Source organism: Euprymna scolopes, chromosome 32, assembly GCF_053919585.1.
Source record: "Euprymna scolopes isolate OS-2025 chromosome 32, ASM5391958v1, whole genome shotgun sequence".
Taxonomy (NCBI): Eukaryota; Metazoa; Mollusca; class Cephalopoda; order Sepiida; family Sepiolidae; genus Euprymna; species Euprymna scolopes.
Genome location: NC_136513.1, coordinates 49350304 through 49372803, shown reverse-complemented (window position 1 = coordinate 49372803; position 22500 = coordinate 49350304). Strand labels below are relative to the sequence as shown.

At 34.7% G+C, this 22500-nt stretch overlaps 1 long non-coding RNA gene across 1 annotated transcript in view; it reads right to left on the bottom strand.

Annotated features, from left to right (window-relative positions):
* Positions 1–20519, bottom strand: part of LOC145256331 (uncharacterized) — a 59043-nt gene extending 38524 nt beyond the window's left edge. The window contains exon 1 of the long non-coding RNA XR_013863976.1: positions 19856–20519. This is a non-coding gene — a long non-coding RNA (uncharacterized LOC145256331). The remainder of the gene's footprint in view (positions 1–19855) is intronic.
* Between the last annotated feature and the right edge of the window lie 1981 nt (positions 20520–22500).

The window sequence follows — 22500 nt, the reverse complement described above, 5'->3', positions numbered from 1 at the left end:
AAAGGCTGGGGTGCCCGGGTTTCCTGGTTGTCTGGAGCATGCGGAAATGATTTGGGGATCAATTATGTCGGCCAAAAAGACAAAGTCAGACCATTATGTAATTTGGCTTGACCTAGCCAACGCATATGGGTCGGTTCCCCACGAATTAATTGATATGGCATTAAACTATTTCCACCTTCCGGAAAAGATTAGGGACATTATAATGAAATATTTTCATTTGGCTTTCATGAGGTTTACAATGAAAAAATAATTACAAGATGGCAGTCACTTGAAATCGGCATTATGATGGGGTGCGTCATTTCTCCACTATTGTTTGTGTTAGCAATGGAACTTATATTAAGAAGTGCCGCTAACACTACAACGGGGGTTACGACTAATAAACAAATAATTCTTCCTCCATCAAGAGCGTTCATGGACGATATTACCATCATTGCCCCTTCCAAAACAGCTGCTAAGTGTTTGCTTTATCGGTATTTTGATCTTCTTACAACGGTGAAAATGAGGATTAAACCAAAGAAAAGTCGAAGTTTGTCAATCATTAAAGGTTCGGTAAGGCAAATTCACTTTAATGTCGGGGAGGATATTGTGCCGACAGTTAAAGAAATTCCTGTGAAGAGTCTAGGACGCCTTTACGAAATTCCACTAACAGACAGACATCGAGGTATGGAATTGCAAAACATGGCCCTGAAGGGACTTGAGGCAATAAATAAAACTTTTTTGCCGGGAAAGATGAAAGCTTGGTGCTATCGATATGGATTAGTACCCCGTCTTTCGTGGCCCATGCAAATTTATGAAATAGCACTATCTCGTATTGAACGGATAGAACAACACGCAAATAAATATCTACGTAAATGGCTTGGAGTCCCCCTCTGTTTTTCTAAAATAGGGTTATACACGAATTCTGGCAACCTGCAACTTCCTTTGTCCTCATTAGTAGAAGAATTCAAAGTTGGAAAGGTGCGTCTTCAAATGATGATGAATGACTCAAATGATGAATTTGTCCGGGAAGCACATCCAACTGTAAAAGCTGGCACCAAGTGGTCAGTTACAAAAACAATTGAAGAAGCAGAATCCAGTCTTCGAACTAAGGAAATAATGGGTCTTGTTCAGGTTGACAGGGCTGGTTTAGGATCCAGAAATTATGAGCCATTTTCCAAAATGGGCATTAAAGATAAGAGAAAAATGGTGACCGAGGAAATAAAAATGTTTGAGGAGGAAAAAAGAAAAGCTACTGCTGTTACTCAAGCCAAGCAATGTGCGTGGACAACATGGAGTGATATTGAGCCAGTTGAATAATCATGAAACACCTTAATCGAAATGGAACCACTGGCGATATCATACCTTTTGAGGTCTACGTATGACCTACTGCCATGCGCATCGAATCTCAAACAATGGGGATATATAGATTCTGATCTATGTACTATATGTCAAAAAGAGCGCGGTACCTTGCGTCACGTCTTGTCTGCATGCTCAAAATCCCTCCCAATGATTACATGGCGACACAACCAGGTTCTAGAAGTGCTGGTTGAGATAATATCATCCCAGTGTATATTAGCTAACAAGCAGCCTGTAACAACCAGTGAACCCAGGGTTCAATTTTGCCAGGAAGGCAAATGTCCATCAAAGAAGAAAAATAAATTGAATCCCAATATGAAGTTATTGAATGGGGCAAAGGATTGGAAAGTTTCAGCAGAACTGAAGACATCTTTGAAATTTCCAGTGCACATCATCCAAACGGAAAAGCGGCCTGATATTTTGCTCTGGTCTGACTCTAAAAAGAGTATATTTTTAATCGAGCTAACTGTCCCTTGGGAAGAAAATTTCTCAGAGGCTCATGAACGAAAGAAAGATCGGTACGAATGCGTGCGTGCCGAGTGTATAGAAAAGGGATGGATGTGCAACGTGATGCCTATCGAAGTTGGATGTCGGGGATTTTTAGGACACTCCACCATTTCGCTTCTTTCGAAAATAGGCGTCACTGGAAGGGATTTTAAAAAACAAAAATATCGCCTGCAAACAATTGTTAGACAGGCGTCATGCTGGATCTGGCGCAATTCGAAGACATTTGCAAAGAGAGCATTGTCCACTTCTTCCGTTCTCGGGCTGCTCTTGAAACAAGAAAAAAGAAAAAGGGAAAGAAAGGAAAAAAAGGGAGGAAAGGGGGAAAAAGGGGGGAAAAGGGGAGAAAAAGAAAGGAAAGAAAAGAAAGAAAAAGGGAAAAAGAAGAAAAAAAGGAAAATTAAAGAATTAATAATAAATAAAAATTAAAATTAAAAAAACTTTTTAATTTTAATTTTTATTTATTATCAAATCTTTAATTTTCCTTTTTTTAAAAGTTAAAAACAGCGTTTTTCCTCGACTTGAATATGCCAGGTAAAAAATTTTTTATTTTATTTTATTTTTTTTTTTTTTCCTATTTATTGCTTTGCCCAGCAGCAATACCTGCTGGTGGTGCCAGGGGTGGCAGTCCCGCTTTAGCCACCGAAACTGTGTAATCACCTCTGGTTAGCGGCTGATGAGGGCAAAGTAAAAGCACATGTGGTCACATGTTGTATGTAGAATTTATATACATATATATATATATATATATATATATATATATATTCATATATATACATTTATATATTCATATATATATATACATATATATATATATATTCATATATATACATATATATATACTTATATATATACATATATATACATATACACATATATATATGCATATACACATATATATGCATATATATGCATACATATACATATATATATACATATATATACATATATATACGCATATACATTCATATATATATACATATATATATACATTATATTTACATATATATATATACATATACACATATACATATATATACAGACATATATATATACACATATGATGATTGCAACGTCTTATCAGACGAGTGCCACTCCCTCAGGCATTTAAAATCAATGAGCCCAAATGTCTGAGGGAGTATCTATTCAAATATGATGTTACAGAGTTTTAGCTTTGTACGAAAGCTAAGTCTCTCTCTCGGTTCAAAATGTTGAGATCTAGCAACAAGCAAGAGCAAGATAGCCAGCAACAAATTAAACTGCAGACCAGTTTAATGCGGGTACTGGTCTTCCGCTTTATGGTTTTTTAAATCAGAGATTTGCTTCTCCTGGAAAGGTTGCCTTCACCACGGCTTACGGGAGCCCTCTCTACCCCAATACACATATACACACACACAAATATACACGGTGCTAGTTGGCCGTTAACCCAGAAAAAGAGTTCATTCGCCCTTTATACATATATATACACACATATATTCATATATATACACACATATATACATATATTCATATATATACATATATAAATATATACATATATATACATATATATACATGTATATGCATATATGTATATATATACATATATAGATAGATAGATATAGATAGATAGATATAGCTATTTATATATACATGCTTTGTTAACATTTGTTTAAACTTTTTATACATCAAAATTCGGTAATGTTAATATATATTAATAAAATCAAAGTCAAAATTAATTGACTCAATTATATAAGTTTCATTGTGATCAGTTTTCATAATCGATATTAATGTTTTGCAAAATCATAACAACCAAATATAAAATAAGAATATGTGTGTTTCCTTATACGTTGCAATTGTTTCGTACTACTTGGACAAACTCAAATACTATACTATGTAAAAATATTTTTAAAGAAGCTACTCTTCAGATTTGTTATACATATATGGATACATTTTAAGGGATTAAGCAGTTGGACTTACTCCTATACCATTTTTATATTACATTTTTTTTCGATTGCCTTTGAAGACTTTTTATCTGAGAGTACATCTTTCAAACTCCTTGGCCTAACGTTCACAGGAAACATGAGTTGGAACAATTACATTGAAAGTATTGCCAGGGCTGCTGCAAAGAAGATGGGCTCTCTCTACCGTGCTAAAAAACTACTAACACCCGAAAGTATCCTGTACCTCTATAAGGCCACCATTCGTCCATGTATGGAGTATTGTTGTCATATTTGGGCTGGTGCATCTGCTACTAGTCTCTTTCTCCTAGACAAGGTTCAAAGGAGTCGCCAATCTTATAGGTTCTGACCTGTCATCTAAGCTTCAGCCTCTGTCCCATCGACGAAATGTTGCATCCCTCTGTCTGTTGTACAAGTATTTTAATGGCGAATGCTCTGACGAACTGCAATCACTTGTGCCTCCACAAAGTAAACACCCTCGACAAACCTGACAGGCAGCTAAATTCCACCCCCACACAGTAGAGATACCTAGATGTAAAAGATCTTTGTACTCCAGTAGGTTCTTCCCCAGAACCGCTAGACTCTGGAATTCCATTCCAGGTCCCTGCTTCCCCAACTCAACTGACATGCAGAAGTTCAAGTGTAACGTGAACCGACATCTTGCTACCCAACTCCCTACATAGTACCCCAGTAGTTGTTGCCCCTGGTAGTAGCCCCCTACACCAAAGTGGCAATGTGCCTTGTTTGGGGTGAAAATGTATTAAAAAAAAATTAATCCACTTTCGTATTTTTGCTTTTTATATGAAACTTCAACAATTGTCTATGTTTATATTTAGTTAACCTTTTAATGTTTTTCAAAAAATTTCCCCCCCCCTTTAATTATTTCATTAATTTTTTTTAAATTTTTATAATTATTTTTTTCCAGTTATTTATTTCATTGATTTATTTACCAAATACTAAAGTACACCTATTAATTCTAGTTTCTATTTATATTGTTGACTATTTTTCACGATCCGCCATCGTTTCGTATAAATTTTATTTACATGTTAATTGATTTTTTTTTTCACACGTTATTTCTTAAAAAGAAAGTATGATTAAAAGATTTATTTAAATGATATTAATTAAAGTTTATGTCAATAATTTAAATATTATTAACTAAGTATTATGTTTTTATTTTCAATTCTCACTCTTCATTATCCTTCCTTGTATCGTTGCTGTAAAGGGAGACAACTCTGCCTTCTTAATAATTATTATTTATCGAAATTACATGTATTCTTTCTTTAATATTTTAATATTAGTATTTATCAAACGCCGTTGCGGTACTTTAAACGTATAGTTCTAACTTTATTTTCTATATATCAATCTAGGTTCAATTTCTCCCTTCGTTTGCTTCAACTTTGTATTTTGATTTAATCTGTTCTTCTACATGTCTCATAGTTATGTAATGTTTAATATTTTTATTTTTCATTTTCTCTTATGTTATTGAAATTTCTCAAGTGGTAGTTTATTACCAATAACGATTATTAAATGTTGATATATTTCTATTTTCCTTATTTAGTTTAGTTTCTGTATATTCTAATTTGATTATCTATTAATTTATTTATTGTACCATCCTGAAATATTCGTATTAAAGCTCACTCTCAACCTATACCTTTTTTATTATAAGATGTTATTTTAATCATTTAATAGGCGTAATAATAGGAATTTATTTCTATGAAGACAGCTTTGTATAACATCTAACTTCTTGATTAATTTATTTCTACGAAGACAGCTTTGTATAACATCTAACTTCTTGATTAATTTATTTCTACGAAGACAGCTTTGTATAACATCTAACTTCTTGATTAAGGGTTATATCTACTTTACAATTGCATTCTAGTGTTATTTCTAACTTAAGTGCCTTAAAAAATACTTTGATTTTCTTTCTATTTTTATTTTCTATTATTCGATCGTTTGAATTAATTAAAAAATAATCCATTCAGAGATAAGGGTTATTGCAAGTACAGTACGTTAGTATGGAAATTTAATGAAGTAATTACTTAAGGGGGCGATTCATTAGGAATTTGTTAACGTTGGACGTGAAGACATCCAAGTTGTAGTATACATATATATATATGTATGTATATATATATATGTATATATATGTATGTATATATATGTATGTACATATATGTATGTATATATGTATATATATATAACTACTTCATTTACTCACACAAATCTAATATACGAAAGTATAGATTTATGCGTAAACTTTAAGTATTTACTTCAAAAGTGCTCAATACGTAGGTAGAGCTAGTTAGTAATTTATAAAATATATATATGAGCTTAATCGCCATATATATTTTATAAATTACTATATATATATATATATATATATATATATATATATTTATTAATTTATAAAATATATATGGCGATTAAGCTACACTGAATATTCTGCGTTTCATCCAACTATAGGATTCGTCAGGCTTATGCGCATAAGCCTGACGAATCCTATAGTTGGATGAAACGCAGAATATTCAGTGTAGCTTAATCGCCATATATATTTTATAAATTAATAACTAGCTCTACCTACGTATTGAGCACTTTTGAAGTAAATACTTAAAGTTTACGCATAAATCTATACTTTCGTATAGTAAATTTATGTGAATAAATGAAATAGTTATATATATATATATATGTATATACATACTCCCTTTATAGCACTCCATTTTTTATTCATCTCCCTTAGTATGTATATACCTACTAGGTCAGCTATTTATGTAGAGTCCGGAGACTCATCATCATGTGTGTGTGTGTGTGTGTGTGTGTGTGTGTGTGTGTGTGTGTGTGTGTAATATACTAGATGTACCGCCCAGCTTTGTCTGGGATTATTTAATTCAGACTAACACAAGCTTAATTTTATACGTGGATTAATAATTTTCGAGTTAAAAAAAGAAGATTGCCAAGCTTCATGTGTTTATGTATAAATCGCATAACTAGAGATTTTATTAACTTGTGGATCTCGCCCAGCGTACTGTGCTTATAGGAAATGCTGAGAAAAATAGAATGAAATATGTGTACCATCTTACAATTTTTTAAATCTTTTTTTTTATAAATATCTTCGATAATAAAGTCAAATAATGTGTGTTTTCTTTATTTAGAAATCGCATTAATAGGTAAGAGTTTTGAACGTAACTCGGCGTTGTATGGAGACATATTGGAGTATAATAAAGTGAAAAAGAATTAAAATTATAATTAACTAGCAGTTCAACCCGGCTTTGTTCGGGCCCTATGTACTGTTCATAATTTTATGTGCATAGGTATATATATATATATATATATATATATATATATATATATATATATATATATATAAGACACTGATAGAATTCTGATGAAAAATCCTGATCGATATTACTTGAAGTAATACTTTCAAAGTGATCCTAGCCAAAAAGGAAAAGCTCAATATTTAAGAATAGAGCAATATATAAGTTTCGTGGTTAAATTTTAAATTCTGAAAAAACAACATATAGAGACATATATTCGATTTAAGAATTTATTGTTTGAAAATCCATGGATTAAAGAAATTAAAATAACCCCTTCTATATATTCTTTTTGTCAAACAATAAATTCTTAAATCGAATATATGTCTATATGTTGTTTTTTTTCAGAATTTAAAATTTAACCACGAAACTTATATATATATATATATATATATATATATATATCAAAAAGTTTGACTCATGTTCAGGTAACCTACATCTAAAATTTCAAACGTTTTGACCCAAAATTGAGGTGGGGGTAGAGTGTGCAAAGCTCAACTCTTTCAACTTTGACCTTTTGGCAGCCAGGTTTTCGCCCAAAAACTGATTAAAAAGCTTGCTTCATGTTTGAATACACTTGATGTAAAATTTCAAATGTTTAGACCCACAATTGGCTGAATAGTTTGCTAGAGACTGCAAACATCAAATCTTGAACTTTTTGTCAGCAAAGTTTTCTGCCAAAAACCGGTTAAAAAAGATTGCCCTATGTTTGAATACATTTATGTAAAATTTCAAATGCTTAGAGCAAAAATTGGCTGGGTAATTTAGTAGCGACCGCAAAGGTTATTTTTTTTTCATTTGACCCCAGCTGTAATCCCTTAACATTTATTGTTTTGGACTTAAATCAAATGAAAAAGTTTGATCCTTGTACAAGTGACCTATATCTAAAATTTCAAGTGTTTAGACGCAAAATTGGCGGAATAGTTTGGTAGAGTTTTCAAAGGTCAAATCGTTGAACTTTGACCCCTTGACAGCCAAATTTCTGTCCGAAAACCGATTCAAAATTTTTTTTCCAAATCTCAATACTCCTTATGTCAAATATCGAGTCTGTAGACTGAAAATTGACAGAGTTATTGTGTAGGGAAATGTACACGCACACACACACACACACACACACACACACACAAACAATTTCACTTTTATAGATTTAACAAAACTTGTTATTTAACATCTGTTTATAAATATGTTCGTTAATTATAATTTTGACAGAATATACAAAATAGGTTACATTCCATGTTTTAGTATATGTAGTAGAGTTAGTGTTGTAACCGTGTAAGTTTCAATGCTATAGTCTTACAGGCTGGCAATAATCAAAACAAATAAGTTGTCCGGAAAGTCCTTAATGTTTTTAAAATGCGTACACCTGAAAACTCTTAACACAGATGAAACTTACCATGTGTTAAGTTTATTTTTTGCTGACAAAATTTTCGGTTCTACTTTAGTTCAGAGACCTGTCTTTTAATGTTGGGACGATTAATCGGAATCAGAATCGGGAATCGGAAAAATCGGAGTTTTGGGGTGTATTGGAATCGGAATCGGGAAAATTTGAGCCTATTTTCCGATGCCAAACCCGATTCCTTTAATCATTTATTTTATTTGATTTGGTTTTTGTAAAACATCTTCCACTGCTTGTAGTAATAATAAAATAATAAATATTTATTTATTTAAACTTCCAGTAAGACTAAAATATATAGATCATCCCTCGCAAGTGTGTTTTTACATTTAAGAAAATATATGCACATTTATGATGCGTTTTTACAGTAATCGGGACAAAATAACAATTTTATAGTTAAATATTTAGAGATTTATAATGAATCGGAATCGGAATCTGGAATTTTGTACGGCATTGGTAATTGTATCGGAATCGGGAAAAAGTCCCATCACTACTACCTTTATAAAAAAATCAATTGTAACAAATTTCATGTTTGGGTAGTTATGCTTTCTTTCTTCAAAAAAGGTCAAACTGCCGCTAAAACTTTTCAAAGGGATTTGCGAAGTGTATGGTCACAATGCTACAGGAAAATTAAATGTTCGGATATGGTTTGCAAAATTCAAAAAGAGAACCATCAGTCTTGCAAACAACAGTCGTAGTGGAACACCTTCAAAATTAGATATTGATGCTTTGAAGACAAAAATTAAAGAAACCCCAAATTTCACAATTAGAGCAAGTTGCCCAAAATTTGTAAGTTTTCACTCCACAGTGCTACTTTGAAGTAGGCGGCTACTATCGGAAACATAATTTGCAGGAATATTATGAAAAGAGATGAGTGGCAAGATGTTCACATTACACTTGAACTTCTGCATGTCAGTACAGTTGGGAAAGCAGAATCCCGGAAGGGAATTCCAAAGTCTAGCAGTTCTGGGGAAGAACTTATTGGAGTAGAAGACTTTCTTACACCTAGAGATCTCTACTGTGTAGGGGTGGGATTTAGCTGCTTCTTGGGTTTGTTGAGAGAATTTACGTCGAGGTGGTACCGGTGCTTGTAGTTTTTTAGAGCATTCACTATTAAAATACTTGTAGAACAGGCAGAGAAATGCAACATTTCGTCGATGTGACAGAGGCTAAAGCTTAGATGATAGTTCAGGACCTATCAGGTTGGCGACTCTTTCAAGTTTCAAAATATTGCTAAGAAAGGAAAAATCTTCTTACTTCTATCCCATTTCTGTGCCTAAAGGCTCAGAACTTTCCAGACAATCTAATACAACAGTATAATAAATAAATAAAAAATGTATTAGAAAAGTATGTTACAGAAGCACACGTCATGATGCTGGGGCCATAACTGCCACGAATCGCTACCCAATGGCATTGTAGATGTAAATATATTTATAATCTCTGGGTAAGTCCATTATTCCTTAAATAAGTACATGAGCTTATTCAATAACAGTTAACAAGCAAAAGAAATTCGAATTTTTTATGAGAAATATGTTTGAAAAAGAAAAATAACGATAACCAATTTTTTCTGTTTCTTTAACAGTGAATTTATCTTGTATGCTAATATTAATGTTACGAGAAGAATACAGTTTTTTTTTCTTCCGTGTTGTTATATCGAGACACTGTACACTACAGAATCTGCACAGAGTTCTGAATTTTTTAGATGCGGGATGGTTGTTTGTATTATTTGGATGAATCGAACTGATGTTCTCATCTAACGTTCACAGGAAACATGAGTTGGAACAATTACATCGAGGGCATTGCCAGGGCCGCTGCAAGGAAGGTGGGCTCTCTCTACCGTGCTAGAAAACTACTAACACTCGAAAGTATCCTGTACCTCTATAAGGCCACCATTCGCCCATGTATGGAGTATTGTTGTCATATTTGGGCTGGTGCATCTGCTACTAGTCTCTCGCTCCTTGACAATGTTCAAAAGAGAGTCGCAAATCTGATAGGCCCTGAACTGGCATCTAAGCTTCAGCCTCTGTCCCATCGACGAAACGTTGCATCCCTCTGCCTGTTCTACAAGTATTTTAATGGTGAATGCTCGACGAACTGCAATCACTTGTGCCCCACGACGTGAACACCCTCGACAGACCCGACAGGCTGCAAAATCCCACCCTCACACTGTAGAGATCCCTAGATGTAAAAGATCTTTCTACTCCAGTAGTTTGTTCCCCAGAACCGCTAGACTTTGGAATTCCATTCCAGGTCCCTGCTTCCCTAACTGTACTGACATGCAGAAGTTCAAGTGCAACGTGAACCAACATCTTGCTGCCCAAATCCCTAAATAGTACCCCAGTAGTTGTTGCCCCTGATAGTAGCCCCCTACCCCAAAGTGGCAATGCGCCTTGTTTGGGATGAAAATGTAATTTAAAAAAATAAAAATAAAAAATAACGTTTCGGCGAATAAATTTTAATTTACTTTATAACTTTTTTTGTAAATGTACTTTCAATAAGAACCTAAATACGAAACCTCGGAAGTGTAGAGTTAACCTCTTTTTCCTTTACCAAACATGGCAGCTTATACAAATGAACATGGTCGGAGATTATTGGTTGTCTGTTGGAAGAATTCAGAGACTTTAATTGACGAAAGGCTAAAATATCTTTTTCTTTTATCTTTTTTTTATATAAGAAACAGGATATCATTAGAAGATGATACAAAAGAAATTGGACATCATTTCGTTTTATTGTGAAGACTTTATAAGTGTTCATTTTTGTATTTGTGTGAGTTCCAACGTGTGTGAGTATGAGTATGTTTCCGTAGTTTTGTGTTGCCCTGTTTGTGTATGGGGAAGGGCATTGCCATAATGATGTTGGCCATTTGCACAATACGCTCACATGCCCGGAAATGGATTCCGGTCAACGAGTTTGTTGCTTTTCTGCAAATCGATTTTAACACAGGTATTGAACCTTGAAAAAAAAACGTGGTTATAAACCACAAAGGTATTTACAAAACCAATTTGACCTTAACGAATCCTGCATAACACTGGATCGATGGACATAGTATTAAATAACATGATTTACAACATTCAGTTGGTCAGCATCGTCGACACTTCCGGTTTTTTATTACTATTTTTCTTACTATTTTTAATTACTTTTTTTAATACCAGTTTAAAGATGTGTTCTCTTTCTTTGTCTAATTGATAATTTAGAAAAACAAATCAAGTTAGTTTGGAGTCTTTAGATTCTTCGGACTACTATTCTTATCTTGAGTGTGATTTGGACATAACGTTTCAGTCGATGTAACGTCCGACCTTCATACATCTTCAGATGTAATCTCGTAGAACTCGGGAATCTGCACAGAATTTCGAACGAAACCCTTTATTTAATTTACGATAATAACATTCTCTCGTTCCGTCAGCCTTACTGGATAGAGATCCTGAGTAGTTCAGCAAGACACACTTGAAAAAGGTCGGAGGTTACATCGACCGAAACATTGTGAAAATTACACTCAGTCCAAATAATCCAAATAACCAATCCTCGCCTCGAAAATGCAGAAAACCGAATAATGTTATGGAATTTGTTTATCAAATGATGAAAAATGTGTTTTTTGAGGCTTTCGTTGTTAAGACAGCTTATTCATGAAAGAAAATTTAGTGCGGCTTTCCTTGTAACTTTCGTGGTGGTATTAACCCCGGTGGTTGGCCCTTCGTAATCTGAGAAAATCTATACGTTCTGTGTTTTTGGCGATTGTTGTGGAGACCAAATCGATGTGCGTTTGCATGGTTGGTGCGAATTTAAAAAAAAATATATATATACATTATATATAGGGGGAGAGAGAGAGAGAGAAAGAAAGAGAGAGAGCGGAAGAAAGAAATGTAGGTAAATCTTTTATCGCATAGTTTTCCTTAAAGGGGAATGGATTCTATATCATGCATTTAAATGTGTTTTTAGCCGATGGGACAACACCGTTATGATCGGTAACGGTTGATTACTTGGACAGGGTATAATTATTTAAGAAGATAGCTAAACCAAAACTTATTTACATTAGATTGGAAACGACTATGTTATAGTCAGCTGGAAATCAAACTCGTGATATTGTGTTCCACAGACAGGTAGTTTTATGAAAGAAACCTTGCTCATGAAATTTTCGTTTATTTCATGCACAGATAGAGAGCGAGGGAAATTGTTGATAGTTGTTGTAGCTAGACGAGTGTTTGCTGCGAATGTTTTATTGGTGGAGGGGTGTCATTGTTAATGAGGTGCTCAGTCGAGCACCTTATTAACAAATACTTGTCATAAACTGTCGTCATGAATAATCAAATGCTGTTCATACTATTCATCGTTTTCAATCCTCTCATAATATTCTTCATCATTTGTTTTACTTGGGGAGTCACTGATTATCAAGGCCCAAAAGCAAATCGAGGATAATGGTCAATAATTGTCAGGTGGCCGGGTTTCCTTTGCTCTTAACAAGAAGCATCTCCTTAGTAAAACAAAAATTTAATGGGTATGTTCATCATGGATATTTAGTGTTGGGACGATTAGTCAGAATCGGGAATCGGAAAAATCAAAAATTTTGGGGAATCGGAATCGGTATTGGAATTTGAAAAAATGTGTCGAGTTTTCGATGCCAAAAACGATTCCCTTAATTATTATTTTTTTATTTTATTTTATTTTATTTTATTTATTTATTTTTTTTTTTGTTTGTTTAAAACTAAATCTTCCACTCTGGTAATAATATTAAAATAAAAAAATGTTTATTGATTTTGAACTACCAGTAAAACTAAAATCAATACATCACCACCCACAAGTATGTTTTTTTACGCTTGCGAAAATATGTGCACATTTAACATATATTTTTACAGCAATTGGGAAAAACAGCAATTTTTTAAATGTTTATCTACCAAGTTGATCTTAAATATTGTATAATCAATCCATTATATTATCATTTTCAGTCCCCCACCCCTAATTTCTGGCTCCCATCTTATCTCGCAATTACTTATAACGTCACCAACTAACCTTCGGAAGAACCCCCCCCCCCCATCCGATTTTGTTTTATATCATAAGTTGCTTAAAACGTGATTAGTTAAAGTTCAGAATAAAATCACGCTTTCTCTTAACGGTTAATTTAAAAAAAAAAATCTTCTGAACGCTATTAAAAGTTAAATTCTTCACTAGTTTGGAGACGGAATGCGTTGTTGTGATAAGTGATTTTCTCTATTAATTCGCACTTTTTATTTTAAGATTCAAATATTAATAACTACATTTTATTTCAGTATTTAATTTATGTATTTCTGTTGTATTAAATGCTAGCTTTAATTTTTTTTTTTTTTTTTTTTTTTTTTTTTTTTCTCGTCCATAAATGTTTATTTATCTACCGAGATGATTGCAAAAATAGATTACCTAATTGTACTCATTTTTAGTTCGTGGGAGGGAAATCTATCACCATACTTTCCCTTAAACAGGTCCGTTGGACTTTTATTAAGTACAATACTTAATAGTTATTTTTTTTTTATTTTTTTTATTTTTTTTTTTTTTATTTATTTTTTTTTTTTTTAATGGAGAGTAGAAAACGCATTGTGGATGTGTTATCGGCAGCTCCTGTTACTCTCGCTTCTTCTTATTTGTCCCTCAGTCCTCATTTTTAAATGAGTGATTTTTCTGACAAAGGGAGAAGAAAAAGCTGTTTTCTAGGATGGCAGTATTTTTGCGCGAACAGTTGGCAGAGTTGGTGGAAATTTTCTGTTTCTATGTCTATCCTTGTAGCCATGTCACTAGTAAGGGTGCTGGAGGTAAACGTTTTGTCTGGGCTGACGTTATCCGCCTGATAGTCAGGGACCCGAACCTTGGATTAACCACTAAGGAGGCTGTCCTATCAGCAGGTGCAAAGTACTGGGGCTGCTGTATTGCCATTTGGTGAATGGAATCTGGACCATGCAGTAGCTTCTGGTGGGGCCTCTCGATGCCATACTAGTGGGTAATTGTTACGGCTTTACCTTATCATGTGGTACAAAAAAAAAAAAAAAAAAAAAAAAAAAAAATTCTTCGTTTCTTTTTCTCTCTTAGTTTCCCCTCTCTGTCCTGCTCTAAGTAAATCTGTCGACCTAGTCCACAAATTCCAAAATTTCATCATGACAAGTTTCAAGAAAAAATACACGATTAAACCCGGTTCTCCAACTTCCAACGTAGACCCCTACTACCATGTCTCCTTCTCCAACATCAGGGGTCTACGTTCTAACCTTCCAGAGGTTGAAACCCAATTACAGGAGACTAAACCAGACCTTTTATTTTTAAGTGAAACTGGCATTGGACAGGCTATTTCCCTTGATGAGTTTGCAATTACAGGATACTCTAACTTAACTTCTAAATCTGACCCCCAAGATCGCCATGGGCATGGAATATGTGCCTATATTAAAGATAGCTTTCCATGTGGGAGGGACATCTCCAGGGAAGATCCTAACTTACCTTATATGTGCTTCCGGGTTGCTTTAGCTCACACTACTGCATTTATATTTACTCTCTATCGCCCCCACAACAGCGGAGTTACTATCTTTCAAAGCATATCTGAGAAAATTGACCAAGTCCTTTCTACTTATCCTTCAGCTAACATTCACGTATGTGGAGACTTCAATGTTCACAACGTCGAATGGTTGACCCACTCAAACAAGACCGATGATGAGGGGAGGTTCTGTCATGATTTCTCCATTGCCTATGACCTCACTCAGATTGTTCAGGAACCTACCCGTGTGCCCGATAATGACGGCCAGTATGCGAGCCTACTAGACCTTTTTCTCACAACTTGCCCTGAACTATGTTCAGTTTCTGTTCTGTCGCCTCTTGGATCTTCCGACCACTCTGTTGTATCAATTAAGATAAAAATGAAATGTAATAAGTCCCCAGACGTACCTCTTCATCGTACAGTATATCGATACACTAAGGCTGACTGGGATAGCTTCCGTACATTTATATCTGATCTACCTCTGCATTCCATGTTTAAAAAGGATGTGTCCTCTATAGTATTAGACCTAACTGAATGGTTAATTGTAGGTATTGACCATTTCATACCCTCTAAAAAATTTCAGCAAAAACCTAACAGCCAGCCATGGTTCTCTCCAGAATGTGCTGCTGCCATTGCGCACAGAAATCACTTTTTCCACTGCTTCAAACGTAATAGATGTATGGAAACTAAAGCCGTTTTCAGGACTGCCAGCAACCATTGTAAGAAAGTAATAAGGAACGCAAGAGAGTTGTATGCTCAATCTGTTAAGTCCAAAGTAGCTGAGCAGCGGCTTGGTTCCCACCAGTTTTGGCAAATAGCAAACAGAATCCTGAACAGAAGAGTGTGCTCCATCCCAACTATTATCAATGGATCTGAGGTAATCTCGTCAGCATCAGACAAAGCCAAACTCTTTGTCAAGAACTTTGCAGCTAATTCTACCCTTTGCGACCAAGACCGCCAACCCCCAATATTTCCTCTTGTATCAGAAAACACGCTATGTGATATACGTATATCTGTACGTGATGTTGCCAAGCTAATCAAAAACCTTGATTCCAGTAAAGCAACTGGCCCTGATGGTATTCCAATTATAGTACTCAAAAAACTTCAACCTGAACTAGCGCCCATACTTACAAAACTGTTTAAACGTTGTCTTAAGGAGAATAGTTTCCCATCTCCCTGGAAAATCTCATCAGTATGCCCTGTATTTAAGAATTCAGGTGATCGCTCATCCCCCTCTCAGTACAGGCCAATAAGTCTCCTGTGCGTCATGAGTAAGTTGCTAGAATCTGTATTAAATACAGAAGTAATCAAACATCTCAACAAAAATAACCTTCTTAGTGACACTCAATATGGTTTCCGTTCTGCTAGATCTACAGCAGATGTCCTTACAGTTATATCGCATAGGATTAGCAAATCTCTCGACGGTGGCAATCTTTCTAGGGCAATTGCTCTTGACATATCTAAAGCCTTTGATAGGGTATGGCATAAAGGTTTACTTCATAAGATCGCTAGCTATGGTATAGCTGGAAAAGTCTTCTCAATTATTAAATCATTTCTTTCTGATAGATTCATAAGAGTAGTAGTTGAGGGGCAAAAATCAGAAGCTCACAATATTAATGCCGGTGTCCCTCAGGGATCCATCCTGGGCCCAACTCTTTTCCTGATCTACATTAATGATCTTCCAAATCATATCCTTACATCATTTGTAGACATTTATGCTGACGACACTACCATTTATGGTACCACATCTAAGACAGTAAACGAGCAAGTTCTCTCCAATTCTCTCTCCTCTGATCTTGAGCACGTAGTACAATGGGGAAAGGAGTGGCTGGTTACTTTTAATGCATCTAAAACCAAGCTTCTCTCTTTACATCATCAACATTCTAATCCACATTTGTCATCAATTGAAATGAATGGCTCTCGTCTTCAGGAGGCCTCAAGTTTTGACAAGCTTCTGGGCTTGACCATTACTCCTGATCTTAAATGGAACACGTATATCAAATCTGTTGCCAAGGCCGCTGGAAAAATGGTGGGATCTTTCTATCGATCCAGTAGATATCTCACTGCTGATGCTATTCTCTATCTATATAAGAGCCAGGTACGTCCAAGGATGGAATACTGTTGCCACATCTGGGCAGGAGCTGCTAGAAAGAACTTGTCCTGCCTTGATAGAGTTCAAAATAGACTTCGTAGCCTCGTAGGAGATGTCCTTTTCTCCTCCTTGCAACCTCTATCTCACAGAAGAGATGTTGCGAGTTTGTCTCTGATGTATCGTTATTTTCATGGAAAGTGTTCAACTGAGCTTCAATCTATGGTCCCCCCTCGCCAAACTTTCACAAGAAACACTCGTCTAGCTGTAAACACTATCAATAATTTCCCCCACTCTTTATCTGTGCCTAAACCTAAACGTAGATTCCATGAACAAAGCTTCTTTCTTAGAACTGCACGCCTGTGGAATTGTCTTCCGTTTTCCTGCTTTCCGGCTGACTACAATATGGTTTTGTTCAAGTCTAAAGTAAATAAGTTCTTGATGAGCCGTTCCATATAAGTTATTAAATTTACCAAATTTTCATTACTAATGATTACTATATTGACCAACTTCTACTGTACACTCTTTAACCCTTATCCTTGAGTGGCCTCTGGGCCTTGATAATGTGGTGATGCCTTTGTAAAAAAAAAAAAAAAAAAAAAAAAAGCTAAATATTTAGAGATTTATAAAAATCGGAATCGGAATCGGCATTTGTATTGGAATCGGAGGGGGGATATTAGAATCGTCCCATCACTAATATTTAAATTTAAAAAGAAAAAGGTGTTACGTTAAAATCTGAGCTTATTTTCTTCTTAAGAGATTACAACCAATTTACAATTAAATCTGGAAATTAACAATTATTGATGCTTAGTGTGTTTTTCTTTTAATGGATGGCAAAGACTAAATAAATACTTTAATGGTTTTGCTCTGCACGTAAATGATTCATGTTGCTTCACGGATGCATGGAATTAGTTCAAATTGATTTATTTTTAGCGCTGTGTCGGATTAAAACAAAATAATTCTATTTCTTGCTGATTCTTTTCAAATAAAATGGTCCTGGATATGACCTTAAAGTATATCCAATTTACGAAGGTGTCACTGCTTATCAAGGCTCGAAAGCTACTCGAGGATAAGGATTAACGATTGTCAGGTATGAGACAACATCGTAATAATCAGAACTGATGGAAATTGGGTAGGATTTAATTATTTAAGAAGACGGCTCATCAAGAACTTGTTTACGTTGGAATTGAAAACGGCCATGTTGTAGTCAGCTGGAAAGCAAACCCGAGGTACAGAGTTCCACGGGCAAGCAGTTCTAGGAAAGAAACTTTGTTCATGGAATTTGCATTTAGTTTTAGCCACAGGTGGAGAGTAGAGAAAATTGTTACAGTACTTGTATCAAGAAGTATATTTGTTGTGAAGAATCATAGATTGAAGCTCAGTCGTAATGAAAATAATGATAGAACAGAAAGAAACTGGAAACGTTTCTTCTGTGAGAAAGAGTAAGGTGAGGGAAAGGAAATCACCTACTAGATTTCGAAGCCGGTTTTGAACTCTGTCAAAGCAGGAAAGGATGATTTGAGCAACTCCTTTCCAGATATGGCGACGGTAAACATTGGAACGTGTTTTGCTCCTTAAAAAGGTAGAGAATTGCGTTATGAGTGAGATACTTTCTGGAGCGATAGAATGATCCAATCGCGATTTACCAGTAATTTTTTTTTTTTATGATGATGATGTGAGTATTTATGTTTCTTCATACATAGACTTGATGTGATACAAAGTCGTTTTTTTTTTAAACGGGGATGAGGGTATCGCAACTCATCCGAATGTGGCACCTTGAAATCCTATAATATAGCCTCCTTCTCTCGAGAAAGTAAATTTCACAATTTAAAAACAAATAAAGAGTTATAAAAGACAGACAAAAATAACGTGTATACCTCGTTAAAAATGACAGAAAAAAATTATGCTTCGCAAATGTTCACGCGGGTATTTATATAAACTCATAGAATTGCGTGAGTAACTTAAGTTTCCCACACAATTGTATGAGTTTATTTACCATAATTACCATTTCTGATGACCTAAAACAGCGACCGTTTACTTTTTTTTCATTTATTTATAATTGATGATTTCTTTCCAAATATATGTCAGACGATGAATGCCTGACTTGCTATTTGCTTTCCCATTTAAGGTTTTCTAAATGCTTTTTTTATTTCGGTAAATTTTTACCTGTTTTTCACCTTAACGTTTTCCTTTAAATGACGACGTAAATAGGTCTCCGAGTATGCTTAAAACGAATATCGCATTTAAATTTTCCGCAAATAAGTAGTTTTCCGGATATTAAGCAATGTCATTTCTTATGTTATTGCTGGTGGTCGTCTTAATATGCACGCGTTTGCGCGTAGTTTATAGGGTTGTGTTTACACGCGCTCGCGCGTATCAATAACATAAAAATTACATTGCTTAATATCTGGAAAACTACTTATTTGCGAAAAATTTTAATGCGATATTCGTTTTCAGCATACCCGAAAACCTGGGAAAGTCGTAATTTTAAAGGAAAATGTTAAGGTGGAAACCAGGTAAAAACAGGACTCGACTATCGCGAGTTGAAAAAAATAGAATATTATGACTTTAAAAAAAAAATACTATCTTTCACTTTCCTGTATTTTTTATTTTCTTCCTTTACTTTTTTTTCTTTTATTATTTGGACGTAGAAGTGACGCCGGATGTTAAAAGCATTAATAAACATCAAAGACGCCAGCAATTAAAAATGAATAAGAAAAAAAATGAAAAGAAAAAGTTTAAATTTGGAATTTGAAACAAACAAAAACAAGAGGGGAATAAAAAATAGCAAAAATAACGAACCCTTCCGGATGAAAAACTGCTGACGAATGACCAACGAACACGTGATGTTGGGTGTATTTACCGCGGACCGGTACCCAGATAAATAAGTAATAGATCGTTAGGAAGAATGTGAGACCAATGACGAGACTGAAGTATACGCTGACCATCAGGCTTCTGTAGAAAAGGACAGTCGTGTGGGAAGGGGGCATATGATCTGGATGGACGCTGCCACTCAACTTCGGTTTCGCCGATTGTCTTCTTTCTGGGGGAGCTTCAGGATCACCTTCGCCCATCTTTTATGTTTTTTTTTTGGCTCTGTAATAATAATTATGCTGCGATGCGTTTAGTATGAGAAGGTTAAACTAACCTCCGTTGTCTGGAAAGCTCACGGGTAAATGCTGTGAAAAATCTGGCGTCGGAAGTTGTGATGTGATTATTGTTATCAAATGAACGCCGACTTCCGAGACAGCTTAATTACACTGTCAAGTGATCGTCTCTCTCTTTTTTCCTCTTTTTTTAAAATTATTTTCCCTTTTTTATTATTATTACTTTCTAGTTTCCCGTGTAACCAAGCAAAACTGAGTAATTTTGTTCTTATATTTGTCAACGATAAGCTGATTTGAGGATATTACTACGATTACTTGATCCGCTTCTGGTTAATTAGTTTACCTATTGGGCGGCGACGTCTGGTTACTCCCATGTTTTGATCAAACAGACAAAACCTGGAAAGAGTATTAAGTAGGAAAAAATCACGGCCGAACGGCACGTCGTCAGGGTCGCCACGGTTCACGGTAATACGCATCACGCGATTTTTTTTTTTTTTTTTAATACGATACACTGTTAAAATATTCGGATCATTCACATAAAGATAGGAAAAAAATATTCACACGCTCCACGTGTCAATTGCTTAATCAGATTTAATTTAATTTCAGGTTTGCTTTGGTTCACAGTAATATAAGTATTGTTTACAATAATATAATGTCTGCTTGGCCCTCGGGACAAGATCAAAGTGTAGTATCTGTTCTTCAGATGCTGCACTTCTATTTCTTGTTCTCTTTCGGTGGAGGAGAAATCCTTCACGACTGAGACAATTTTTATTTTTGTACCTTTTCTCCACGTTAAAAAACGACCCTGGTGTCTAACTCTGTCCCGTGGGGAGGCATAGTAAATAGGTACAATAATATACTTGTTGATAAAGGATGTTGTATTCAAATTTTGGGTGAATGGTGTTTGGTGCAGTTTATTGGATGCTGAGTGAGTAAGATGATGTGAGGAATGTATATATATATTTTTAATACTTACTTCATCCTTTCGGGAATCATTAGTGCAGGGACAGGGTGTTACGATTACTACCGGTCGGGAGATTCGAACCCGGCAACGAAGCCATCTCTGACTCCATTATCAAGGAACAAACTCATACGGCCAACGTTAACGCGAGAAATACAGTTGGAAATTAAACATTTATTTTTAAATGTACAGATAGGGATAGTGATTTAATGATTATGACATCATGATCTGCGTATGTAAAGTTAAGTAGATCGTATATATATATATATATATATATATATATATATATATATATATATATATAAGTGACCTTGTCGTTGTGTTGAGGAAAAGTCTCAATCAAACTCCTCTCTGAATATTTGGTCTAGAGAGCTGAAATTTGAAATATAAGGTATTATTACTATAATTACTTTTTATAATTTTTTTTTTTTTTTTAATATCTAAAAAAAACTTGTGTTTCATCTTTTCGGGAATCATCAGTGCAGAAAGTCACGATTACTGCTAGACGTGAGATTCGAACCCGACCAGGGGACCAAAGGAAAAAACCGCTCGGCTAACGTTAACCGCAGCGAGAACTTTAGTTAAAATGAACATTAACGTAAAGTGTAAATGTCATTCAAGACGGCCGAGAATGATCTTATGATTTTAACAAAACGATTTGTGCACATGGGCTTAAGTGAAAAACGAAACCTTGATGAACATATCTTGGTTTGTTCCTTTTTACACACGCACGTGCGTGTGTGGGTATCGATGGAAAAAGGAAAACACGACAATATAAAGATATATATTAATTCATATAAATTTAATCGTTCATTCAATAGGGAGATTACATCAATTAGGAGTACGGGATAGATATGCACTTTATACCTAAGTATTTCGAAGCTTAATGCTTTTCATCAGAAGTGAAAAGATGGCGCTAGGTAACGTATTAGAAATGTGACGTTTAGTGATGTGTACATTAGAAACGAAATAATGGGGTGTCTATAATGTAGAGAGTAAAACGCACAGATGAGAGGAAATCTGGTGAATTGTAGTGATTCACGTGGTATAGGACTAAGTTGTGATTATCACACCAATTGTTGAGCTTTGTATTATCTCGATAAGTTAAAGAATTTCCCTAATTCTTCTTGGTTCCGTCCATATATATATATATATATATATATATATATATATATATATATATATATATATATAAGAACAAAGAATAAATAAAATATGTTAACAAAACTTTAGTAAGAGTTAAAAACATATTTCATTTTCAAAAAGGAAACACAAAAGAAGTGGATTGTCCTTAATCCGCAGAGTTTCGAAAGAAATGCTTTTTCTTCTCGTCAGAGGAGAGGAATTAGCAAAATGCGGAATCAGATTTTGCTTGCAAA